At 42.9% G+C, this 25,125-nt stretch overlaps 1 protein-coding gene across 1 annotated transcript in view; it reads left to right on the top strand.

The window, feature by feature from the left end:
- Positions 1-2,280: 2,280 nt before the first annotated feature.
- Positions 2,281-25,125, top strand: part of Rnf182 (ring finger protein 182) — a 47,703-nt gene continuing 24,858 nt past the window's right edge. The window contains exon 1 of the mRNA XM_048348442.1: positions 2,281-2,383. The gene's annotated coding sequence lies outside the window, so the exon portion shown is untranslated. The remainder of the gene's footprint in view (positions 2,384-25,125) is intronic.

The raw sequence follows: 25,125 nt of genomic DNA, 5'->3' as shown, positions 1-25,125 counted from the left end.
TTTTAATAGACTCATTATATTACATGGCAATGTGACAAATTTACTTAACCATGTCCTACTGGTAGGCATCCAATTTGTCTTAAATGTTTAGTATTATGAAGCTGCTATGATACACATTCCTATATATTTCAGATCACATTATTTGTATATTTATCTCTAGATTGAGATTGTGTGTGTGTGTGTGTGTGTGTGTGAAGAATGTACATACATTTTTAATTTTTCCAATACTGGAGCTTTAACTCAGGGCCTTAGCTTTTTCTGCTCAAGGCTAGTGCTCTATCACTTGAGCCCCACCTCCACTTTTGGCTTTTTGCTGTTAGTTGGGGATAAGAGTCTCTTGGATTTGTTTGCCCAGGCTGGTTTTGAATTTCAACATTCAGGTCTCAGCCTCCTGAGAAGCCAGGATTACAAGTGCAAGCCACCCACAGTTTGAATTTTGGTAAGCAGTGCCAAGTTATTGAACGACTGGTCAGGCCTCTTTCTATTGACTTCAACAAGAAGTACCAATATTCTTATTACAGGAAAGTGGCTAAGCTTTCATTTTCTTTCCAAAAATCAATCTTATATTTACATTCGTTGATATGTGTGGCTTGAATTGGTCCATCTTGCTGCTTCTCAGATAGCAAGCCCAGAAAACAGCAACTATTAGCAGTTGTACTGTCAAGTTACTGACATTCACTTGGTTAACAAATGCCACTAAATGAAAACCACACTCCTTGAACTCTAAGACACTAGATTTTGGGTTTAGTCACTGATCTTCTAAGGAAGCATAGTATGGAGCTATGACTCACACCCTCCATGGTAGCTGCCCTGTAGCCCTGTCCTTTGAAGGAAGCATGACCCTGGGTTTGCTAGTACTTTTCCCTCCCTCTCCAAAAATTTCCTTAGGAGAGGATGCCTACCTAGCACGTGCCAAGGAGACTCTCTGCAGCACCGAGTCAGTCCTTGGCACAGTCACTTGGCACTCGTGGTAGAAGCTTAGCAGTCGCGGCCAGTTGCCGAGCAGCGCGTGGCAGCAGCCAGAGTCACCCTGCAGCCTGAAAGTTGGGTTTTAACGTGTGTGTGTGTGTGTGTGTGTGTGTGTCTACAAGTGTACCTTTTGTGAACCATCAGAGGTACTCCGCCCCTCCCCCTTCTTCCAAGGGAGCCCTCAGCTAGTCAAGTGCACGGCGATGTTGGCATGTGAGTGGACCCAGTGGAGGCCAGGATTGGGGGAGGGAGAGGAGGGGCGGATGGAGGAGGGAGGGAGGAGGAAGAGGCGGCGGCGGCGGCGGCGGCATCGGTGTCCCCGCAGCCCCAGGCCAGCTGCCGCAGAGCCAGCAGGAGCATGAAGTACCAGTTGCTCAACACTTGGTCACTTTGCACCACTGTCTCTCCTCCCTGAAGTGGATTTCCCATTTCGGGGGTACCGGTCAGTCGGAGCCAGGTGCGGCAGCGGCGAGGATGTGGGGCTCGGGAATGTCCGGGGTTGGGGAGCAGAGGCTGGCCGGCCAGCTGGGCGCTGATTCCCTCCTCTCCTCCCCGGAGCCTCCCTCTCTGGCTGAGGAGGGGCCGGCGAGGTGGTGAGAGACACCGGGAGAATTTGGGGGGTGGGAGCGGCTTCTAGGGGGCGGGGCGAGGGGAGGTCATTGTCCCCCGGGAACAAAGCCGGGCGCCCGGCCACTCGCCGCCCCACCGAGTGCCGGTGCCCCGGACCCCACGGGGTCTGCGAGCTGCCCCCATCCCGGCCCCGGCGGTTGCCATGGTGACGCAGGGTCGGCGGCCCGACTCCTCTGAGACAAAGCAGCCCGCCCGCCCGCCCCTCGTCCGGGCTCCGCCTTCCCGGGCGCGTCTCCACCTTCCTCTCCCATCCCTCCTCCCCGCTCCCTCCTCCCCTGTCTCCCTCCCCCCCCCCCCCCCCCGCCCAGCCCCGGGCGCCGTCGCCGCCGCCGCTGGAGCGGCTCCCCGGCCTCTCTCCGCCTCCCGCCACCGCGGGCCAGGTAAGGCGCGCACTCTGCCCGAGGCCCGGGGCGCCCAGGAGGGGTCGATCCGCCGCGGAGAGCGTGGGTGCGCGGGGGCCTGGCTGCACCTCGGTGCCCGTGGGGGCTCGGCCACGCCGGGAAACGGCCCGCGGCCGCCCTCGACGCCGTCGCCGCGGCCTCCCCGGGAGCCGCCTCCGCTCCCCGCAGCCTGGGGCGCCGCCCGCCGCCCGCGCGCCCAACTCCCGGGCTGCGAACTTGGCCGCGCCGGGTCGCGGGGCGCAACCCCTGCTTCGCGCCACCGCCGCCTGCACCCCCAAGAAGTTTCGGGGTGCGCCGAGCGGTGGCGACCGACCGACTGCACCGTGCATCCATCTCCTCTCTCCCTCCCTCCCTCTCTCTCTGGTGTTTGGGAAAGAAACCAGGTAGGGGACCTTTCCCCCCAGGATTTGGGCGTTTGCACGCCCGGGCCTTGGGGACGGGGGGGGGGCACGGAGTAAATGAGATGATTTTTTTTTTTTTTTTGGTGGGCGCTTTCCCGTGGCTTGGGAAGTTCTGTCGGGTTCCGGGCGGGAAGGGAGGACCGGGTGTCTCGGGCGGGCGTCGTTGCACCTGTAGCCGGGCGGTGGGGAAGGAAGCCCGTTTCCCCGCTTGCAGTCAGCCCGCCTGGGAAAGCCTCACCTTCACTTTGTGGGTGCGATCACTCGGCGGGCCTCGTCGGTGCCGTCGTTTCGGGAAGGACTGCGTCCGTGCTTCCAGGAACAGGAGGAGTGCCTGGCGGTGTTCACGCGAGGAAGCCATCCATCCGGAGCGCCCCCGGGGGCGGGCGGCCGGGCGGCGGCGGCATCGCTGCCTGAAGAGCGCGGTTGCCAAGCGCGCTGGGCATCCGGATAGGGAATTGCCCAAGTTGTGGGCACCGCATCCCCTCTCGACCCCGCGCTGGCCGTCGCCTCCCGGCACTTAGCTTGTTGCACACTGAGAAGACATTGAAATTCTGATTGTGAAGACATGATTTGATTTTTTGGGGGGTGGGGTGGGGGAGGAGGAGGTACTTGCGTGTGAAAGACAGAAAGGCAATTATTTTTCCAGAAATAGAGTCGATCAATTCAGAAGAAGTACATATGCTCATAGTATTTGTATTAATTGGGCAGAGGCGTCCTGTTGATAACTGCTAAATGAACCCACTGATTACATAGCAAGCACACCCAACTTGGAAAAATGACGCCTATGATAGAAAGGGAAAAGGCAAGCTTTTGTTAGGAAGTGGTCGATAAAACTCACTGCTGATCACTTTGCAGTTCAGATCATTAGGATCCTGGGTATTATTCCAACTACTTGAGGTGTTGGCATGGTGTCATTACCTAGTATTCTATTCTTTTTCCTTCTTTTGGGATTTCCACACCTGATAGCTTGTTGATGTCTACTCATCTTTGCCCAAAATTTTAAGTAATGCCATTTCCGTAGGAGATTGTATTAGAAATGAAATAATTTACTTTGCAATCTTGTGCAGGTTATTTCACAGTTGGGTTTGTTTTTAAACTGAATTCTACCTGCAGTGATTCACAGATGCTCTGCTAAATACTCTTTGATGAGGGTAATGAAATGGTACATTGATTGAAATGAAGTAGATCTGTTTTGAGAAGATAGCCAGGAGACAAAATAAGCATTTTTCTGCTAAGCTCTAAAGGCTATCAGAATAGTGAACCCTAGGCACCACTGTAGAGGCTCAGAATGTAGCTTCATGTTTTGTGCTATAAATAAATTACTTGGGGTTCTTTTAAAGGTGCCAAGCATACAGATTTATGCAGATGTATGTTAGCAAATCTGTCACTCACATTCAAGGACTCAGAAGCCATACCTCAAGTTCTAGGCAGTTATGGGTGGTTCTGGGTGTGGGTACTGAAGATCGTCAGGGTAAATGTAGCCCAACAGGGACTTTTTGTCTCGGCTTCCAGTTTACTTAGGGACAAGATTCAATGTAGTTTGAAAGCTGTGCCATTTTTTTTCTGCCAAAAACTTTATAAAGTCAGCAAACAGAAATAAACAGTCCTGTATTGCACACTCTGATTTGTTGTGATGGTTTAATTATAAAAGCATGGTCTGAAGCTGTGTCAGCGCAGTGGATTCTAGAATCTGGCATGTTTATATGTATTACTAGCATCCTGCTGTATGTGCTTAAACCAGATGATTAAAAAAAAGAAAAAACAAACGATGTAATAGTATCCACAATATCTCCTCAGGAAATGCAAGTGGACCGAGGTGCCTTGTACCCAGGCCTAGGTTATTCAGCTTGGGATGGGGTGGGAAAAGAGCAAGCACACATCCAAGTACATCCAAGTGTAACAGACCTCTCCCCAATTTTCACAGGAGCACCAGTCTTTCCCTGTAGCTCCAGGCTTAAGACACCTAATTTTATGAAGTAAAACTGGTCCTGGGTGCTGGTTTGTGGTAGTAGTTGTAAAAACTGGTCTAATATTTGTCACCACAGTCTTTGTTCTGTGTGAAGGAATTCTGTAATTTAAATTTATCAAGTTTATCCAAAAGATAAAAAAGCAAGCCAAGAAACGGGCTCCTTTAATTTCGGATTAACATTCTATTTGTGCCGTTGAAAGTCATATAAGCCTGCCTGGGCAGCCTAAAGCCACGGAAGCCTCTATTTGCTGTTTCTGGGTCAACATTCTCTTGCAATTTCTACTTGGACCGTGATAACATGATTACTGGTTGGTAATTTAGCATTGAGTGCAATGTGCAGTAGCATGTATTAAAAGCACGCTGATGGAGGGTGATAGTTTTCTAATGATTTCTTCATTACCAAAACACTTAGGTTACAATTGATCACTGAAGACTTGAGACCCCAGGACCACAGGAAAATGCTGTAAATGTAAGGTTTTGTTAACTGACCTGGTGTGCACCCTGGGTATCGATCTAACAACTGTGCTGAGAAAAGTCATTGAGACACAAGGCCAGGGGGACAGGAAGTGGTGTTTAATGGCATGGATTATTAATAATGATTGATGGAGAATGAGGGACTATTGTGGGCATGTTCCATTTCTTTTGTGCTTTCAATTAAAGTGAAGACAAGATGTCTTTAAGCTATTTTGTAAGCCACAAGTGCTTGGGGAAATGTTTTCATTTATATTTGAGTGATAGAAGCATAGCTCAAGGTAAATAATCGATTCCATTATCTGCTGGTTATTTGTAGCAGTTTATGGCATAGTTTGGACATCTATCAATGAATACTTGCCAAGTATTTCCTTCCCTATATTCCATGTGATGTAAGGGTGGTCATCTGTGCTCTTAGGTTAAAGAATTGCTTGTTTTTAACTATGGTTATAATTCCTCCCCCCATTTTTTTTTCCTGTTGTGCTTGAACTGGGGGCCTGGCCACTGTCCCTGAGCTCTTTTGCTTAAGGCCAGCACTCTACCACTTTGAGCTACAGCTCTACTTCCAGTTTTCTGCTGGTTAATTGGAGATGAGTCTCATAGACTTTTCTGCCCAGGCTGGCTTTAAACTGTGTTCCTCAGATCTTAGCTTCCTGAGCAGGTAGGATTACAGGCATGAGCCAGCAGTGTCTCACCCCCCCCCTTTTTTTTGTATAACTCATTATGCACTAAAACCAAAGTTTCTCCTCTGGTATAGTTCATAGCTTCTTGCCCACTTCCCCATGCTTTTTAGGGAAAAAGTTACCAGTTAATTTCCATAATGCTTAAAAAAAAGTTGATATCTCTAGAAGTTATTTTAAAAAGTGTGGTTTAATTTGTAATTCAACCAGAAAAATGTTAAAAACTTAGCTTTTAATGGTATGTATTAAGCTCCCTCTCCATTATTATAATTCTTACATGTTGCATTTTGGACTTTTACAGCAATGGTATGGTGAGTAGGAAACTGGGACTCCATGAGGTGACTGACCACTGCTTTTTCCTAAGTTTATTGTACTAGATTCCTGCACATTACCTTGTCATCAGTTCCAAGGGAAAAAGGAAGGACTGGAAAGTGGTATTAGTGAGTTAAAGGGTGTTAAAAAGGGAGATTAGTACACACTGAGAGCCCCTGGGGCACAGTGGTACAGGGGCAGGCAGAGGAGATTCTGATGATTCAATCCTGTCTTTAATGTCTTCTAGTCCAGACTCTCAGTTTACTTTGGTCTGTTTACCAAGTAGTAGCTTTCCTAGCCTGGTTCCTTTGACAGTAAGGACACAGGTCCTGGTTGCTAACACTCACCTTCACTCTCAGCTTAAAAAGTGACTCCTGGCATTTTGGTTTAAGTGCCCTTTGCAGTACTAGGGTTGGATTTGGGTCTTCATACTTGCTTGGGCACATGGTCTTACCACTGAACCATGCCTACAGCCCTAATTAAAAATATTATTGTTATTATAAAGGTGATGTGCAGAGGGGTTTCAGTTATATAAGTCAGGTAAAGAGTACATTTCTTTTAGCCCCAATTTTTGCTGGTTTTAAATAATTTATTGTCAAAGTGATATACAGAGGGGTTACAGTTATATATGTTAAGCAGTGAATACATTTCTTATCCCACTTGTTATACCCTTCCCTCATTTTTCTCCCACCTTCCCTCCTCCCCAATCCTCTCATCCCCCCAAGGTGTACAGTTATTTTACAATATATTGTCTTATAAGTATTGCTGTTGCATTAGTTCACCTTTTACTCTTTGTCTCACCATTTTAATGTTCCCTTTCCCTTCCCAAATTCAGACAAACATGTATAAAATACCCAAGGTACCAGAATCAAATACACTTACAACAGGGGCTAAATCATAGTGCAAATGAACAGAAGAAAAAAAGAAATAATTTCACAAAGTACATTAAAAACAACATCAATGATAAACCACTTGTTTCCACATTTTGCAGATCATTTCGCTTAGCGTCATCTTATGTGATCATATGTACATAGCTATTGTGGTCATCTGCTAGGACTATTCTAGGCATACGCTAATTATTACCAATGAGGAAAACCATAGAGTCTGTTTCTTTGGGGCTGGCTCACTTCACTTAGTATTATTTTTTCCAAGTCTTTCCATTTTCTTATGAATGGGGCAGTGTCATTCTTTCTGATAGAAGCATAGAATTCCATTGTGTATATGTACCACAATTTCTTGATCCATTCGTTTACTGAGGGGCATCTGGGTTGGTTTCATATTTTAACTATGGCAAATAATGCTGCTATGAACATTGTTGTGCTGGTAGCTTTAGTATGACCTTGTTTGTGATCCTTTGGGTAAAAACCCCACTTCTGGGCATTTGCTGATTATTTTTGAGATAGTCTCCCTGCCTGGGTGAATGCCAGGGCTCAATCCATGTAGGTTATGCTTCCTCTGTGGTAGGGATAAGAGATGTATGTCACTTTATTCAGCTCTTCTGAGAGAGTCTTGTGAACTTTTTTGATTGTCTGTCTTCAAACCACCATCCTTCCAGTCTCATCCTCCCAAGTAGCTGGGATTATAGGTGTGAGCTGCTGACATTCATCTTAAGCCCAGTGTTGATTATCTTAAACCACAAATTAAGGAATGAGAACAAAAGTTTTCCCAAGTGAGTAAGGTAATCCAATTGATTTGGATAATCAAGACTGTAATGGAACTATACAATACAACAATGTCTAACATTGTATTTGCCTGAGGAGCTGTTTTGAGTATCATTTTGTTGTGACCCATCTTCCTCTCTTCTATAGTCATTCCATTTTATGCAATTTGATCACAGTCTGATGTGTCAGGCACACAGAAGAACAGATGTTTACTCAAGTTCTTGAATGAGAAATCTGTAGTAAAAGGCTTCTATATGGTACACTGGCCCTTTTTCTTGCTGTGTATTGTTTTCCTGATTATAATCATTTTGATTTCTATCTTTTTCTTTTAATCCATCAGCCAATCAGTCTCTTTACTAGGGCTTCCTGTGGGCAAGATATTATAGATATTAATTCATTTAACCCTCAGAAGAACCCTGTAAGCTAGGTACTGTTCTTGTCCTTATTGTACCAATGAAGAAACAGATAAGATCTGTCTCCTACATCAACCCCAAAGTACACAAAATATGTCAAAATGCCAGCTGTATGGATGTGGGACATGCCAGGGCATGTTACATCAGAAAGAGGCAACTAGCTGGGGTCACATGTGGCTATTATGCGGGAACCTGGAAAGGCGGTTCTAGCTGGCCCTGCCTCCCAGCCTTGGGACTACGTGTGGCTAAGATGGCACCTGATGGTGAACCCGGAGGTGGTCCTGTGGGCCGCCTCTTAGGATTGGTCCTTTGGCCCTTCACCCTTGACGGATAGCTCAGGCCTCCCTTCACAGTCCCTAGATAGGTGCACGTACACTCCTCCCCTTCCTGCCGATCTTTGACCTGATTGGTTCCTGTGCCTTATTTAATGGTGGAATCTACCTCAGTAAACGAGACTTTGCACTGACTTAGCTCCCAGACGCGTCTGATTGTCCTCCGATAAGGGAGGGCTGGGTGAGGGCGGTCTGTCAACCCTTTCCTTTCTTGGCTAATCCAGTCGGGGCTTGCCTTCCCCATCTCTCCCACCAGTCAGGGGAGTGTGGGGGGCTAAAAACCCTGACATATGCCAAGTAATGTAGCACGCTATATTTTCTTTTCAGGGATATGAACTAAGAACTAAGTGTAGAAATAAAAACACATTGTTATGCTTGGTGGTTTTCTTATATTTTTTTTCTATATTTTTAACAGACAGGAGTAAAACAAGTCAGGGAACATGATACTTACATACATATCATATTGTGACATGTACCAGTATTCTTATCTGTCCACAGACTGTAGAGTGGACTGATTTAGAAAAATGTCTTCCATGTCTGATGTGGACTCACATATAAAGAGAGCACCTGTTTCCTGTAGTGCCTGTGTCCTGGAAATGTCTGACACTTACCTTGTCTTATGGACTCTTTAAAGTCAGTCTGGATCACCTATTCTTTCCTTGGCTATTGTTAACTTTTTGCTAAAGTATTTCTATGTGTGTTTATGTATGTGCTAGTACTAGGACTTGAACTTGAAACCTGGGCACTGCCCTTAGCTTTTTCCTCTCATGGCTGGTGCTCTTTCACTTGAGTCACAATTTCACTTCCAGCCTTTTGGTTATTTATTGGAGATAAGAGTCTCATGGGCTTTCCTGTCCAGGCTGGCTTTGAACCACGAACTGCAATCTTCAGATCTCAGCCTCCTTAGTAGTAAGGATTACAGGTGTGAGCCATGAGCATACAGCTAAGTGATGATTCTTGCTTCTTCTTTTCCAACAGAGCCTTCGTTAATTTTTTCTCTCTCTTTTTCAGCAAAACATTTGTTAGTTTTTATTTGTTTGTTTTGTTTTGTTGCCAGTCCTAGGGCATTGACTCAGGGCCTGAGCACTGTCCCTGGCTTCTTTTTGCTCAAGGCTAGCACTCTACCTCTTGAGCCACAGCACCACTTCCAGCTTTTTTCTATATATGTAGTGCTAAGGAATTGAACCCAGGGCTTCATGTATACGAGGCGAACACTTTACCATTAGGCCATATTCCCAGCCCCCCATTGTTAGTTTTTAAAGAGTTTATAGAAGGTGTTAAAAATACTTAGACAAAAATTTTCTAAGAATAGCAACTGTGTTTTACTCATTTCTAATACCACATGTAAGGTAGGCACAAGTATGTTTTTCCTTGTTAAGCTCTTAACATAGTTTAACATCATGTGGAATTAACATGGTAGTTATGTAATGTAGTTCCAAAGCCAGTATTGTTGTAGGGCCTGAGCAAGTTTCTGTGGTACTAGAACTTCAGTCATTCAAATTTCAAAATGTACCAGGAGGGCTCTGTAAAATTATTTGAAGTTTTTGTTATTAAAAATCAAATCAAATCAAATATTTTATTTTTAATTTATTGGTATTCTGCTGTTCAGGCCTTAAAAGATTATGAATAAAAACAAAAAAATACTAGCTAGCCTAATACTTGCACTTAAGGTTAAACTTTTGATTATTCTAGTTGTCAGAAAATGGATTTTCCAAAATAATTTACACTTGTCTTTTCTAACGTTCTTCATATTTTAGCTTTTATCTTCCATCTGCTCTAATTCTCCCCCTCCTAACCACCTAACACATGTTCTTCTCATAGTCTCCATAGAAGGACGATTAAGTATTTTAGTTTTAGGATCCTTTCTTACTTAAGCTATATGAAAAGTAGGATTAAGAGACGAGTGTCTATAAATGCAAAGTAATCAATCATAGTTCTGTAGGTTCTTTTACCAGTAAATATTATAATAGCCTCCAGTTAATGGGGCATTTAGTTGGTGCCAGGCACCCTATGAAGTGTGCCACACAAGCTGTCTCTCTTGATCTTCACAACAAACCTCATTTCCTCATCTGAAAAATGCTAATAAATAACTGATCCAAGACTGCACAAAATGGGTGAATGTGAAAACATTGGTGTGGTAAACCATAATCTGAAGTTGGCTCTGATTATGTTGTTAATTACCAGCCAACGAAGCAGGCCTTCTGCCTTCTGTAGTGAAGATGCTTTGAGGTTGGATACTTTGGGAAGAGTGGCAGGGAGGACGGCCTGCTGAGCAGATTCCCAGTGGCAGGTGTGGTCACTTGGGAGGGCAGGCTGCCCACAGGAGGAAGGTGAGAAGAGCCTAGCCTTATTTACAGTCACTGCTGGTGCACATGCCAAGTGGGGAAGTAAAAACAAATAGAGTTGTCCTTATCCTCTGGATTTGTTTCTATGCTTTGTCTTGGGTTGGGAATGAACACGGAAAAGGGTTCTACATGGTCATAAGATGAAAAGGAATGAGAAATATGTCATCAAATATCATATATCCCCAGCCACACTTTCTGAGGGAAGCTCAGACCACCATGCCCTTTGATACAGTGGGGAGTTCCTTGTTTTATGATACAGAAGGTTTGGGGTTTGGGTCAGGATGAAGTTAGAAGTCTTGAGAGTTGTTTGCATTTGGGTCATGGCAGCACAATAATGGGGTTTCCTGGAATTCTTGTTGCAAAGCTTTCTTGATAACTACTTGGAAAAAAGATCTTAACAGCCAGAAAAACTGGCTTTTGGAGCATCTAGTTCTTTTTGCTACCACGAGGTCTTTTCATGTTCAAGGGCAATGTGAGAAGCCAGACAGTCTGGCTTTGAATCCTGGCTCTGCCACCTTTTAGTTTTATGATTATGGCGCAGCTACTTAATGTGCCTTCATTCATCACTGCAATAGACTCAGTATTTATATGCTACCCCCAATTCCTGTGTTGAAATCCTAACTCCTACGGTGATGATAATATTAGGGGGTGGTGCCTTTAATGGTGAGCAGAGCCCTTGTGCATGTAATGAATGCCCTTTTTAGTGAGGAGACAGTGGGAAGGTGCCATCTGTGAGTGAGGATGTATATTCTGACTGGTCCCTTGATGGTGGCCTATCAGCTTCCAGAACTGTGAGAAGAAAATTCCTGTTGTTTTAAACCACCTACTTTGTGGCACTTGGTTATAAAAATGTGAATAGATACAGATTCCTGTAAAATGGGGAAAATAATATTTCTGTTTTTAGAAGGATTGAAGATCATGGGAAGTACCTAATTACCAGTAGCTAAGGGCAAGTAAGCTTTGCCTGGAGAAATAAAAATTACTATTTTATTCATTACTGGCATACAACAAACCATTTAGTTTTCTTTAGGCCCTTGAGTTCAACTATATATCTGGTAAATATGAGCAACCACTGTCACTTTTTCTTGTACAAATCTGTGATTTAAATAAAACAGATTGAAATTCCTTAAACAAGCAGTTTCATTTGCAAACTTAGTTAAATTTAAACCCTTAATTATTTAAAATTGCATATATAAATGTTGTGTATTGGATTTTTCTATTGAAAGAAAAACTGGACAAATTTTTGCTTCAAATAAATCAAACCATCCCCAGTATTAGTTCACGTTCCTTTGACTATTCCATTACTTACAAAATTAATATTGTCTAGACATAATCAAATACCCCGAAGCATTTCAACCTAAATAAATAATGTAAAATCTATCACACATTTTAAATTAGAATCTTAAGACTAATCTGTCATTTTAATGTCAGATTATTTTAAACATGAAAAACATGACAATCAGTTTGACTATACTAATGAATAGAACACACATTTCTCAACTCTTCTAAAAAAGTATTAACCCACGTCTGATTTTTCATTATCTTTACATTTAAATTCTAAACCTTGTCAAGGTTGGAAAGTCCCTTAGTACAAGGAAAGTCTGTAATTTCAGTGACTGAAGGTACCATTCCAGGATCTTTTCATTGTCATACCATTCCATGTTGATTTGAAGCTGCTGCTTGACCGTTTTCAATTCGAATATGTCTGGATATGGACATGCTTATGGATATGATATGCTTATGGATCACAGACGGAAGGTCTAAATGTTCTACCTGGCCAGGTACGTCATAGATGTTTTTCCTTTGTTGTTAAAGGACAGGCTATCCCTTACAGTCATCATAACAACAGGCGGCCAGCCACAAGTCATGCTTTCAAATAGTATTGGCTTTTTAATCCTTAAACCAGTGTGGAATTTTAAGTTTTCAGAAGCTATATTGAAGAAATAGTTAATAGTGCAGCTCCAGGAACTGTATTTCTCTGACTTCCTCACCTAAGGCCTCTGGCTCTAGTCTGTGTCGTGCCCACCACCATTTCAGATCTCTTCTGCAACTCATTTGGATTCTGAATTTCTCTAGCTCCAGTTCTGCAGTAGTTCCAGTGATATCTTATTGGTTTCAAGGTTATTTTAATGCCATTTCATCAACTTAAGGTTTTCTATACTATTGCTTATTTTTCAAAGGGATTTCTCCAACAGTTGGTTTTGTTTGCTTCTAACAGATGTATGTAGTAGTGCCAAAGGAGGTACAGCAGAGTAAGCTTATGCCATCTCTGTCTCTTCCTAAGTAGTTTGTCATTTAAATAGGGTTGCAAAGGTTTCAGGGTAATCTGTATGTGGGGTCACATGCCCCAGCAGTTTCCTAACCTACTATCCTACTATCCTGCTATCCTTGCTTGCCTTCTCTTCTCCCCTCAGACCTGTGCCACCTCCTGTCCTAACTCTCACTAGGTGATCTTGCTTGTAGAGAACTTCACAGGCCTCCCATTTCTCCTGCATCTACCATGCCACTTGCTTCTGAACCACATACACTTCCATCTCTCACAGGGCCTAATGTGGCCTCACTCATCATCGATGGCACCTCTTCCACTTGTTGTACATGATACACCCTCCCCTTCCCATTCACAAAAAGAATGGTTTGCCTGTACCACCAACTATTAGACCATTTCCATCAGTTTCTCAGTTGCAATGGTATTATGACCAGTTAACATTGCTTATCTGACAAAAAAAGTAAATCTGCCCTGATCCTGATATGTTTTTAGCTTCTCTAGCAGAACTTCTTCTTTTCCCATTTCCTTCCCCAAATGTGGAGCTTATTCTAGTTCAGCTTTTATACCCCAACCTGTGCTGAAAATGCTTTAGAATGACCTTTTCCTTGGGACACATTGAGATCAGTTCCCAATCTTTATCCAACCTGTCAGTAACATTCAGCAATTAATCAATTCCTTCTTAATTTTCTTCAGTTGTTATATACCCTAGTTTTCGCCGTAGTCGTGCTGTGTTAAAAATGCAGCTTAAGTTCAGTAGCTCACATTGACTCCTGTGCTCATAGGCAAGCTGCACCTCAGCTGATCAGGGGAGCTTAGCTGAATGGCTTTGCTCCAGGGTCTGGTTCATCTAGCATTGGCTATGGACTGAGTTCAGATCTGCTTCTTGTGTATTGTTTTGGCATTCAGGCTGAAGGTACTGCAGCCACCCTGGGAATGTTCTTGTTGTGGTAGATCATTGGAGTAAAAGAGTACAGTTAGGCCATGTAAGCACACTGGGGGCTCTTTTGTCTTGCCCATTAGCATTCCTGTTGGAACAAATTCACACAGCTGCACATCACATGAGTGGAGCAAGGATGCACTCTGCATCCACAACTGGGAAAGGAAACTGAACACATATTGCTGCATAGTACAGTGCATCACACTTGGCCTGGGGTATGCCTGTTTGTCTGGAGTCTCTGCCCATCTCACTGCTTCCCTCTTGATCCTTTCTGATTTTTCTAGATCTTGACAACACCACAGTGCCTCAGAGTCTAGTTCTCAGATCTTTTCCTTTCCTAGGCAATCTCATCCTGTCTTATGGCTTTAATGAAGCTCAAGTTTATATATCCAGCTGAAACCCCCTCTTAATTCCACACCCATATGTTCACTCAGGTGTTGTAAAGGCATCTCTGACTCAACACATACAGAACAAAACTCCCCATTTCTTGTAATGACACACACCCAACCTCGTCCCCCATTTCCCCCAGTTCAGTGAATAGCAGCTTCATTCATCCAATTGCTTATGTATTTACATTTTTTCTTTTTAGAAATTAATTTTATTGGGCTGGGGATATGGTCTAGTGGCGAGAGAGCTTGCCTCGTATACATGAGGCCCTGGGTTCGATTCCCCAGCACCACATATACAGAAAACAGCCAGAAGTGGCGCTGTGGCTCAAGTGGCAGAGTGCTAGCCTTGAGCAAAAAGGAAGCTAGGGACAGTGCTCAGGCCCTGAGTCCAAGGCCCAGGACTGGCCAAAAAAAAAATTAATTTTATTGTCAAGGTGATGTACAGAGGGGTTACAGTTACATATGTGACAGAGGGGTTACAGTTGACAGGAAATATATATATTTCCTGTCAAACTTGTGTCCTCCTCCCTCATTTTTCTCCCATCTTCCCTCCTCCCCAATCCCCCTCCCAAGCTGTACAGTTACTTTACAACATATTGTCTTGTAAGTCTGTCTTTTTAATTTTAATTTTTATTGTCAAGGTGATGTACAGAGGGGTTGCAGTTACATACATAAGGTAGTGAGTACATTTCTTGTCAAACTTACTACCTCCTCCCTCACTTTTCTCCCACCTTCCCTCTCCCTCACCCCCCCAAGTTGTACACTTGGTTTACTACATATTGTCTCATAAATATTGCTGTTGCATTGGTTCGCCTTTTACCCTTTGTCTCACCATTTTGATGTTCCTCTTCCCTTCTCTGATTCAGACAAACATATATTCAATATCTAGGGTACCAAATCTAAGACAGTGACAACAGGGGCTAAACTATAAGGAAGATAAACAAAAGAAAAACGACATAATTTCACTTAGTGTATTAGAAATAACAACAATGATAAACTCCTTATTTTCATAACTTGGAGTTCATTTCGCTCAGCTTCTGTCGGGGGTCTCAGCCCCCAGCGCTCTCCCGACGTGCGGGAGAGACGGGGAAGTTCGCCCCGACAGGAAGAGCCAAGCAAGGAGAAGGGTTGACGGACCGCCCACACCCAGCGCCCCCCCCCCCCCACCCCACCGGAGGAGAATCAGACGGAGTCCGGGAGAAATGTCTGCGCACGTCTCGTTTATTGGGGAAGTATGTGCCACTAATATAAGGCACAGGAGCCAGTCAGGTCTAAGATCGGCAGGAATGGGAGGTATGAGCTGTCCATCAAGGGCGGAAGAGTCAGAGCATCACGGCCCACAGAACCACCTCGGGATTATAACCAAAGACACTTGTAGCAGCTGCGTGTTGTTGTTAGGCGCCACCATCTTAGCTACATGTGGTCCCAAGACAGAAACAGGCGGGGCCAGTTAGTTGATGTCTAGGTATGCCCCACATCTCCCCCTTTTTGTTTTACTGGGGGGGGAGAGATTGACACTCAAGAGGGAGTCCTGTTACTGTGTGGGGCAGTTGTCCTTGATGGAGCTCCTCAGCACCCAGCAGCAGGTTGCATCCGGGGCCGCCATTTCCACGCCATGTGCTCCCGCCAGGACCCCACAGACAGTTGACGAGCAGCTGCTCATTGTCCCACGCCAGCACCTGCAGCGCCGTTCCGCGCCATGTGCTCCCTCGTGGGTGCGCCACTCGCCGCTCGCCTGCTGCCAGTGTGTGGGAGGCCGCGTCCCACACCAGGCCGCTCTTGTTCCAGGGGTGATGCCCTTGAGGTGCGCGAACTCCCTTGCGCTTGCTCCCGGGCCCGGCGGCCCCCTTTCCTCTTGCCCTTCTGGCTGCTGCTTCTCTTGGTGGCCTCCTCCTGGTCCTCCTCCTGCATCTCGTTCCTCCGGCCGGCTCCAGTGGGCTCTGCACCACTCCTCCTTGCAGCCAGGCTCCTCAGGCCGTCTGGTTCCACTCCACTCCGCTTCACACCCCTCCTCTCTCCTCCTCCTGCTCTTCTCCCTTAAACAGTCTTCTTTGTTCATTATCCTGTCATCTAAAGCTTAGTGTGAGATTGCCCCATTTTTTCGGGGATACCCTTACCTCGGGTAGTCTAAAGCTTAAACCTACGCTTCCTCGTGCCCCACGTTGGGCGCCATTGTTGGGGTCTTTTGCCCCCCCCTCCCCCCGCACTCCCCTGACCCGCGGGAGAGATGGGGAAGGCACACTCCAACTGGACGAGCCAAGAAAGGAGAAGGGTCGGCAGGCCGCCCGCACCCAGCCCTCCCTCACCGGAGGACAATCAGATGGCCTGGGAGTCAAGTCGGCGCAAGATCTCATTTATTGGGGAAGTACGTGCCACTAATATAAGGCACAGGAGCCAGTCAGGTCTAAGATTGGCAGGAAGGGGAGGCATGAGCTGTCCATCAAGGGTGAAAGAGCCGGAGCATAACAGCCCACAGAACCGCTTCCAGGTTATAACCAAAGACACTTGTAGCAGCTGCGTGTTGTTGTTAGGCGCCGCCATCTTAGCCACACGTGGCCCCAAGACTGAGAAACAGGTGGAGCCAGCTAGTTGACTTCCAGGTGTGCCCCACAAGCTTCATCTTATGTGATCATATGTATATACTCACTCCGTTCACTTAGTATGATTTTTCCAAGTTTTTTCCATTTCCAGTTGCTTATGTCTTGACTTCTATGTTATCCTTGGCTTCTCTTGTTTCCCTCATGCTTCAAACTGAACACAGAGTTGCTGACTCTGCCTTCAGAGTCACCATTTCTCACCCGCTTCCCCACTGCTGCCCTGGTACCATCTCTCTTTTACTTCAGGGACCTTCTAACTGGTCTAACCCAGTACTACTCTTCACACCTATGATCTCTTTTCCAGAATAATCTTTTTGAACTATAAATTGGATGCTATCATTTCTTTACTTGAAAGACTCTCAAGGCCAAAAGAGAACAGAGGTAAGGATGGGGGAGTTGGGAAGAATTTGGTTTATATTTTGGCTTAAATTACTGCAACAAGGAAACTTGGTAGGAGCCAACTGCACTAGTTCAAGTGAGAGCTGTTGTACTTAACGTTTTACATATATCTATGTGTTTTTTTTTTTTTTTTTTTTTTTTTGGCCAGTCCTGGGGCTTGGACTCAGGGCCTGAGCACTGTCCCTGGCTTCTCTTTGCTCAAGGCTAGCACTCTGCCACTTGAGCCACAGCGCCACTTCTGGCCATGTTCTGTATATGTGGTGCTGGGGAATTGAACCCAGGGCCTCATGTACACGAGGCAAGCACTCTTGCCACTAGGCCATATCCCCAGCCCCTATGTGTTTTTTTTTTTTGTCTGATATTATCCTTACTTGACTGTAAGTTCCATGATGCCAATCTGTTTTTGCTTAAAATGATAGTTTCAGTGTTTAGTTTTCAGCCTGGCACCATAGTATGCTTGGTTATCTGGTACTTGAATGACTGGAGAAGAATCGTGAAAAACAACAGTGAGCAAGATGTGGTCTTTGTGTGTTGATGTACATGTTCAGGGTTTTCTTTGTGTCACACCTAGAACCAGGAGTTACATTATCATGGCCACGGAAATTTCTAAAGCAAGCAGAAAACACTTCTCAAACCCTGGGTCAGACAGTAGAAGTACTTTCTGCGGAAATTTATCAGAACATTTGATCATCATGTTAATTACAATCTCTTAATTATGAAAGGAAAATTACTCAGCGTGTGTTACGCCAAGTCCATACAGAAGAAGTTTGGAAGTGTTTATCTCACTGTGGTTAACTTGAGCTAGACTTCACATACTACAGTGGAGTGTGAGAATGGGCGTTGGGGGCCAAGGTGTGGCCTGAGTGGTAGAGTGCTTGCCTACAATGTGCAAGGCTGCACACTGAATTCCTGGCACCACCAGAAAGAGAAAAAAATGGATCCTTCTGTGGATGGGCACAGTTTTTGTCAGGTACTAGAAACATGGCATGCTTGAACACATAGACTTTATTTCAGGAATATATGAAATCTTTACTAAGTAACAAGTCTGCTAAATGAATCTCTTCCACTGGCGCTGGAAAACTTCTCTCTGGTGTTTTTTTTTTTTTTTTTTTTTTTCTCTTTCACTGTCTTTCTGGCAATGATGGAATAGTTTGAACTTTCAAACTTTAAAAAAACTTTCCACAGTGGGACATACATAACTAGAAGAAGCTTAAAGCATTTTAGAGCTTAGAATTATATCTGGTCTGAGATTCAATTATACCTTGGTCTGTAGTAAATTTAGATGGTTGGATTATTAACCTCTCAGGTCATGGTTGATTTTTTTTTTCTGCTAGATAAAGCCAGTTAAAAAAAGAAACAAATATTGACACATCTGTGTATAAAAAAACTCAACATAGAGGGGGAATGTTAATTTTAGGAATTTTTCTGACTTTAGTGTCTCATTTATTTAGTTAGTATTTGATGAAGTCTATTGTGTGTCAGGTACTGTGCCAGGCAGTCATGTCCAGAAATGAGCAAGTCAGATATAGCCACATCCTCCTGGATCTCACAAACAACAGAGGTTTAGGACAAGAGTCCATTCATTACTCTTGGGTGTGACATTGTGGCATTATGTGGCATTATGTGGCATTGTATGGCATTATATCCAAAGCTTTGAGAAGAGTTAGAATCTGGCTGGATTTGGAATAAGCTAGGCAAGCTAACAGGTACAGGATGGGTTAGAGTGGGAAAGTAGGTGAAGAGGTAGGACAAGGAAACTGGACATATATTATAAGCCTGGAGTTGAGTCCAGAAAATGTGGCTTTTCCTGGAGAGTCGGGAGAATAGAGAGGGATGGTATACAGCAGGGAGAAGAAAAGAGTGGAGAGAAGTAGCTAATAAGGTAGGCAAAGGCTGAATTAGGAAGATAGTAAATATCTCAGACAGGCGAGTGAATAACCAAGTATGAGTTAGAAAGTCCATTTTTCTCCTGTTTTATGTTACATGTGTCTATAAATAGACCTAAAGAAGCATTACTTTTATTTTTTGATGTGCTTTGTTACTGAAGGTTAACATTCTTATAGACATGCACAAATCATTGGGGTAGAGCTTTGTGCATTCTCATATCACAAACTTCCCAGGGACCTAACACATGCTCAAATAACCATCACCCCAAATCCTTCCTTACCACTTCTTTATCAGTGCCTGCCCGTAATGTTATCACAAGTCTGAATTCTAGCACTATTGATTGGTTTACTTATTTTTAGGACTTTGTACAATGGATGTGTGTGTGTGTGTGTGTAAGTGTGTGACATCAGATTGTTGGCTGATATCCCAGCCATTTGATTAGATATTCATCTGTGTTGCTGGATGTAGTAGGGAATTTTTCTATTTTTTTGTCTCTTGAATCTGTACAACATTTCATGGTTGCATATATCCTAGTTTTAAAATGTTGAATAATTTATTAGAGATAGTGCTGCTGTGATTTTTTTTTGGCCAGTCCTGGGGCTTGGACTCAGGGCCTGAGCACTGTCCCTGGCTTCTTTTTGCTCAAGGCTAGCACTCTGCCACTTGAGCCACAGCGCCACTTCTGGCCATTTTCTGTATATGTGGTGCTGGGGAATCGAACCCAGGGCCTCATGTATATGAGGCAGGCACTCTTGCCACTAGGCCATATCCCCAGTCCCTGCTGTGATTTTTAAAAAAAAGTTTTTATTGTTACTATAAAGGTGATAGATATACAGAGGGTTTACAATTGTAAGTCAGGTAAAGAGTATATTTTTGCCTGCACTATCACTGTATCTCATCTGAGTACACTGGATACTGTATACACTGGTATTAAAACTAGGAAAGTGAAAGGGAATATCGCAATCTAGAGACAAAGGATAAAAAGACAAATGACTCCAAAAGCAATACTTGTAATCCCATTTGGTGTAAACCAATTGAACAACTCATGGGGGGAGAGGGAAAAGGAGAGGGGGGAGGGGGAATGAGGGAGGAGGTAACAAACAGTACAAGAAATGTACCCAAGGCCTAACGTATGAAACTGTAACCTCTCTGTACATCACTTTGACAATAAATAAGAAAAAAAAGAATATTTTTTGGGGGACAGTATCACCCCTTCCCTCACTTTCTTCCAGTCCCCCACCCACCCCATTCCCACCTACACGTTGTGTAGTTCATTTTCAATATAGTGTCTAGTGAGTACCATTGCTGCATTTGTTCACCATTGTCCCTCCATTTGTGTGCCTCCCCTTACATTCCCAAAGACATATAAATGAACAAACAGACCAGAAAGGAAAGAAAACACACATAGCAAGTAAGAAAAAAAAACACCTCTTGGTTTCATTTTGATTTTTTTTTTTTTTTTTTTTGGCCAGTCCTGGGCCTTGGACTCAGGGCCTGAGCACTGTCCCTGGCTTCTTCCCACTCAAGGCTAGCACTCTGCCACTTGAGCCACAGCTCCGCTTCTGGCCGTTTTCTGTATATGTGGTGCTGGGGAATCGAACCTAGGGCCTCGTGTATCCGAGGCAGGCACTCTTGCCACTAGGCTGTATCCCCAGCCCCCAGTTATTTTTTTTTTTTTAAGTAAAGATTTGAACAAACATAGTCTGGATTTTTGGCAAATCCTGGAACTTACAAAAATATTTCATTAGATTTGACAAAGTCATGCATTGAGACTGACATTCCAAGGCACACCCGTACAAGGCATCTTTCTGGAAGGTCCTTAGAAGTAGAACATGTAGAGGATGCTCACCCTGCTGAGGAGGATGGTGGGCAGCTAGTCAGGTACTACAGCTGTACCCACCATAGCTACTGCTGCTGCTTGGTGCTTATTGAATACCTACCGCACAAAGTGGCCAGCAATGAGAACAGTAGCCAATGGAATCTGATCCTGTGATGAGTAGTGGATACCCTTTTCTCTTTTGTTTTGAATATTTTTATTATCTTTAAGTAGTTGTACAAAGGAGTTGCCACGCAACAAGGCAGTTTATGAATGCAGTGCCTCTGGATCAATGTCACTCCTTTCAACATTCTCACCGACTCCTCCCACCCCACTGCTTCCCTCACTGGTTCTTTTTGAGATGGTGTCTCACCAACTGTTTTTGCCTGGGTAGGCTTTGAATCTTATTTGTTTGGATTCCAGCCTTCTGAGTAACTGAGAGTACTGGGGTGAGCCACCTGTATCTTGTTTAAGAGCCTACAATTCTTGATGCATAGGAATATTTAATTTTAATGAATCCCAGTTTCTGAATCTTTCCTTTGAAAGTTAGTGCTTCTTGTATCTTTGTGTGTGTGTGATGCTATCCCTGAGCGTTTTTGCTCAAGACTAGACTATCATTTTAAGCCACAGCTCTACTTTGGGCATTTTGTGGTTAATTAAAGATAAGAGTCTCACAGACTTTCCGGCCCAAGCTGGCTTCAAACCATGATCCTTAGATCTCAGCCTCCTAAGTAGCTGGGATTACAAGCGTGAGCCACCAGTGCCCAGCCTAGTGCTTCATGTAGCTTAAGAAATTTATGCCTTCCTCAAGGTCATAAAGATACTTTCCTGTACTATCAACAGTTTTATTGTTCCATCATTTTCACATTTAGGTATATGACCCTCTTGGAATTCATTTTTTTTGTATGTATGGTGTGCGGTTAGATTAAACATGATATTTACCTTACTGAAAACAGAATTGCTTATTGAAAACAACCACCTTTACTCTCTGGATTCCAAGAGCCCCTTCTCATAGGCTAATTGTGTTCTTCGGATGCTGTGTTCTGTCCTTTGGGGCTATTTGTCAAATGAAAGTGCTTTTTTTTAAGTGTTTATGATGTTCATATAAGGTAGTATACTAAATTTTGGTATACTCAAGGTTAGTCTACTCTTTTAGCTGATTTCCTTTACATTTATTTTAGAATTAGAATTTCCCTGTCAGTTTATACATACATTGTTTACATACACAGTACACACACACACACACACACACACACACACACACACACACACCCAACTGGAGTTTTGATTGAGATTGCATTGAATTTGTTGAGATGATAGTTTTATAATATTTTGAATCTTCTAATCAATGAACCCAATGTACTCTTCATCTAATTAGGAGTTCTTCAATTTCTCTAAGTTATGTTTTGAGGTTCTCCTCCTAGCATTCTTACATATTTTTCATTGGATTGATTTTTGTTGTAGTTATTACAGATGGCATCTTTTAAAATTTCATCTTCTGATTACTTTGCTTGCATAATTTTTGTAGATTTACTTTGACTCTAGGGAATTTTGCTTCTTTCACTGTGTGTGTGTGTGTGTGTGTGTGTGTGTGTGTGTGTGTGTGTGTCCGTCCATGTGTCCTGAGGCTTGAACTCAGGGCCCAGCACTGTTCCTGACTTTTTGAGCTCATGTTTCTGCTCAAGGCCAGTGCTCCACTTCTGGCTTTTTTGGTGATTAATTGGTGATAAGAGTCTCATGGACTTTCTTGCCTGGGCTGGCTTTGAATTGTGATGATGAGCTCTCAGCTTTCTAAGTAGCTAGGATTCAGGTGTGAACTGCTAGTGCCTACCTTCTTTCACTTTATAATAGTTGTTGAATTATTTGAATTGTGCATAATTAAATTCTATGTGCATAATCATCTTATCTTATCAAGAACTTTATTTTTCTTGTCTAATACATAGACCTTTTATTTATTTATTTTTATTGCCTCATTGTAGTAATTAGGCCTCCAGTACAAGTTTGAGTGGAACCGGTAGTAAGCATGTATTTCCGTCATACTCAATTTCAGGGGGTAAGCTTTTGAAGCCTGGCGTTTGTTCCTAAAACTTTTTTATTTAGTTTTATTTTTATTAAGAAAATTCTCAAACGAGGGAGGAGGATAACAATGTTCAACAAGAATGTGTGCACTGCCTTATGTATGTAACTGTAACCCCTCTCTGTATATCACCTTGACAATAAAATTAAATACGAAAAAAAATTCTCACTTCTAATTTGATAGGCATCTTAATCACAAACACATGTTGAGTTTAATCAAATGCTTTTTCTTCATGCATTAAAATGATCATATGGTGTATTACTTTTTATTTTGTCAATGTGGTAGTCACATTTAAAGAAAAAGGGAAAATGTTCTTGTATTTCTGTTATAAATCTAGCTGATGTGCTATTTTTGAAAATTTTATCATTTTAATCTTTGAGAGAAAGTCTGGCAGTGTAGCCCAGGCTGGGTTCCAATTCTCTGTCCTGCTTCCTTCCATGGGGGTAAATGCTGGAATCAGCTTTGTACCACCATGCCTCGCTTCCATTTTTATGTTTTGTTTGATTCAATTTGCTAACATTTTATTTTAGAACTTAATGTCTCTGTTTAAGGGAGAGGGTGGTCTTTATTTTCCTTTTTTGTGTAGTCGATTTGCATTGTTTTGGTATTAAGGATATGCTGGTCTTATATAAGATTTTTTTTTTATTGTCTTCCTAACTCTAGTTCTCTAGAAGAGGTTGGTATTAGTTCTTTTATAGTTTTTTTTTTCCAGAGCTGAGGACCAAACTTGGGGCTTTGCGCTTGCCAGGCAGGCGCTCTTCTGCTGAACTAAATCCCCAGCTCCAGTATTAGTTCTTTAAATGTCCAAAATGGCTCATTATTGAAGCCACTTGTGCTGGAGTTTTCTTTCTAGGAAAGATTTAAATTAGAGATTCAAATTCTATGAATGAATATAGATCTATTTAAATTTCCTGTTTCTTCAGTGTCAAGTTTATATTTTTAATGGACACAGTCATTTGATCTAATTAAAATTTCCACATTTTTAAGTAAAAGTTGATAATAAAGTTCTCTTTTAGGACATTGTTTATAGGCTCTGAAGAAATCCTCTTTTTATCCTTGATATCAATAGTTTGTTTTTCTTGAAAGAGCTGCATTTAAAAAATCAAATTTATTGTCCTTTCAGTGAGCCTATTTTGATTAAAAAAAACTTTCATTCTTTTATTCCGCCTTCTAATCCATTAATTTCTATACCTGGTTTGTTTTTTCTTTGTGAGAATGGTGCTTAGATTGTTGATTTTTTTTTTTTGTAGGCCTGGGGCTTGAACTCAGAGCCTGGGCACTGTCCCTGAGCTTCTTTTGCTCAAGGCTAGCACTCTACCACTTGATGAGCCACAGCTCTACTTCTGGCTTTTTCTGTTTATGTGGTACTAAGGAATCGAACCCAGGGTTTCATGCATGCTAGGCAAACACTCTTAACACTAAGCCACATTGCCAGCCCCCAGATTGCTGATTTTTAACCTGCCTTTTCTACTCTATGATTTGTCTTGAAAGCGTGATTTTTCTAGAACCTACCCTTATATTTTGATGTCATATGTTTATTTTGCTGCCCAGACTACGTTAAATGGCTATCCTGCCTTTTTTCTTTGACTTGTAGGTTATTTATTAAATTTTTGTCTAATTTTCAATTATTTGGTATAGTCCAAAAATTAAGGCCATATGGGATAGACCTGTAGCCAATATTATACTGAATGGAGAAAAACAGAAGCACTTCCTCTAATATCAAGAATGAACCAAAATTTTCCGCAATAACATTCTTATGTAATAAAGCTACTTTAGCTTTTTGGTTATAGATTTTTTAAGAACTTTTTTTTGGTTATTATGTTGTAAAAATTATTTCCTGCTTTTTCCCCTTCACTTTTATGTGAGACATCTATTGCATGCATGTTGGCTACACTGGTGTTATTCCAGAGATCTCCTGTACTCTTAATTTTTATTTGATTTTTTTCTCTCTATTCTTCAGATTGGATAATGTTTCTTTATCTTAATGTTATTGAGTCTTCATTTTGGCCATCTGAAAGGTATTAGTGAGCATTTCCATTGAATTTTTTTATTTCAGTTATTGTAACTTTTCAACTCCTAAATTTCAATGTGGTTCTTAAAAATTGTCTCTTTAGGGGCTGGCAATGTGGTTTAGTGTTAGAGTCTTTGCCTAGCATGCATGAAGCCCTGGGTT

This window comes from Perognathus longimembris, chromosome 6 (genome assembly GCF_023159225.1).
Source record: "Perognathus longimembris pacificus isolate PPM17 chromosome 6, ASM2315922v1, whole genome shotgun sequence".
Lineage (NCBI taxonomy): Eukaryota > Metazoa > Chordata > Mammalia > Rodentia > Heteromyidae > Perognathus > Perognathus longimembris.
Note: the sequence above shows the minus strand (reverse complement) of the source record. Positions and strands in the feature narration are given on the sequence as shown.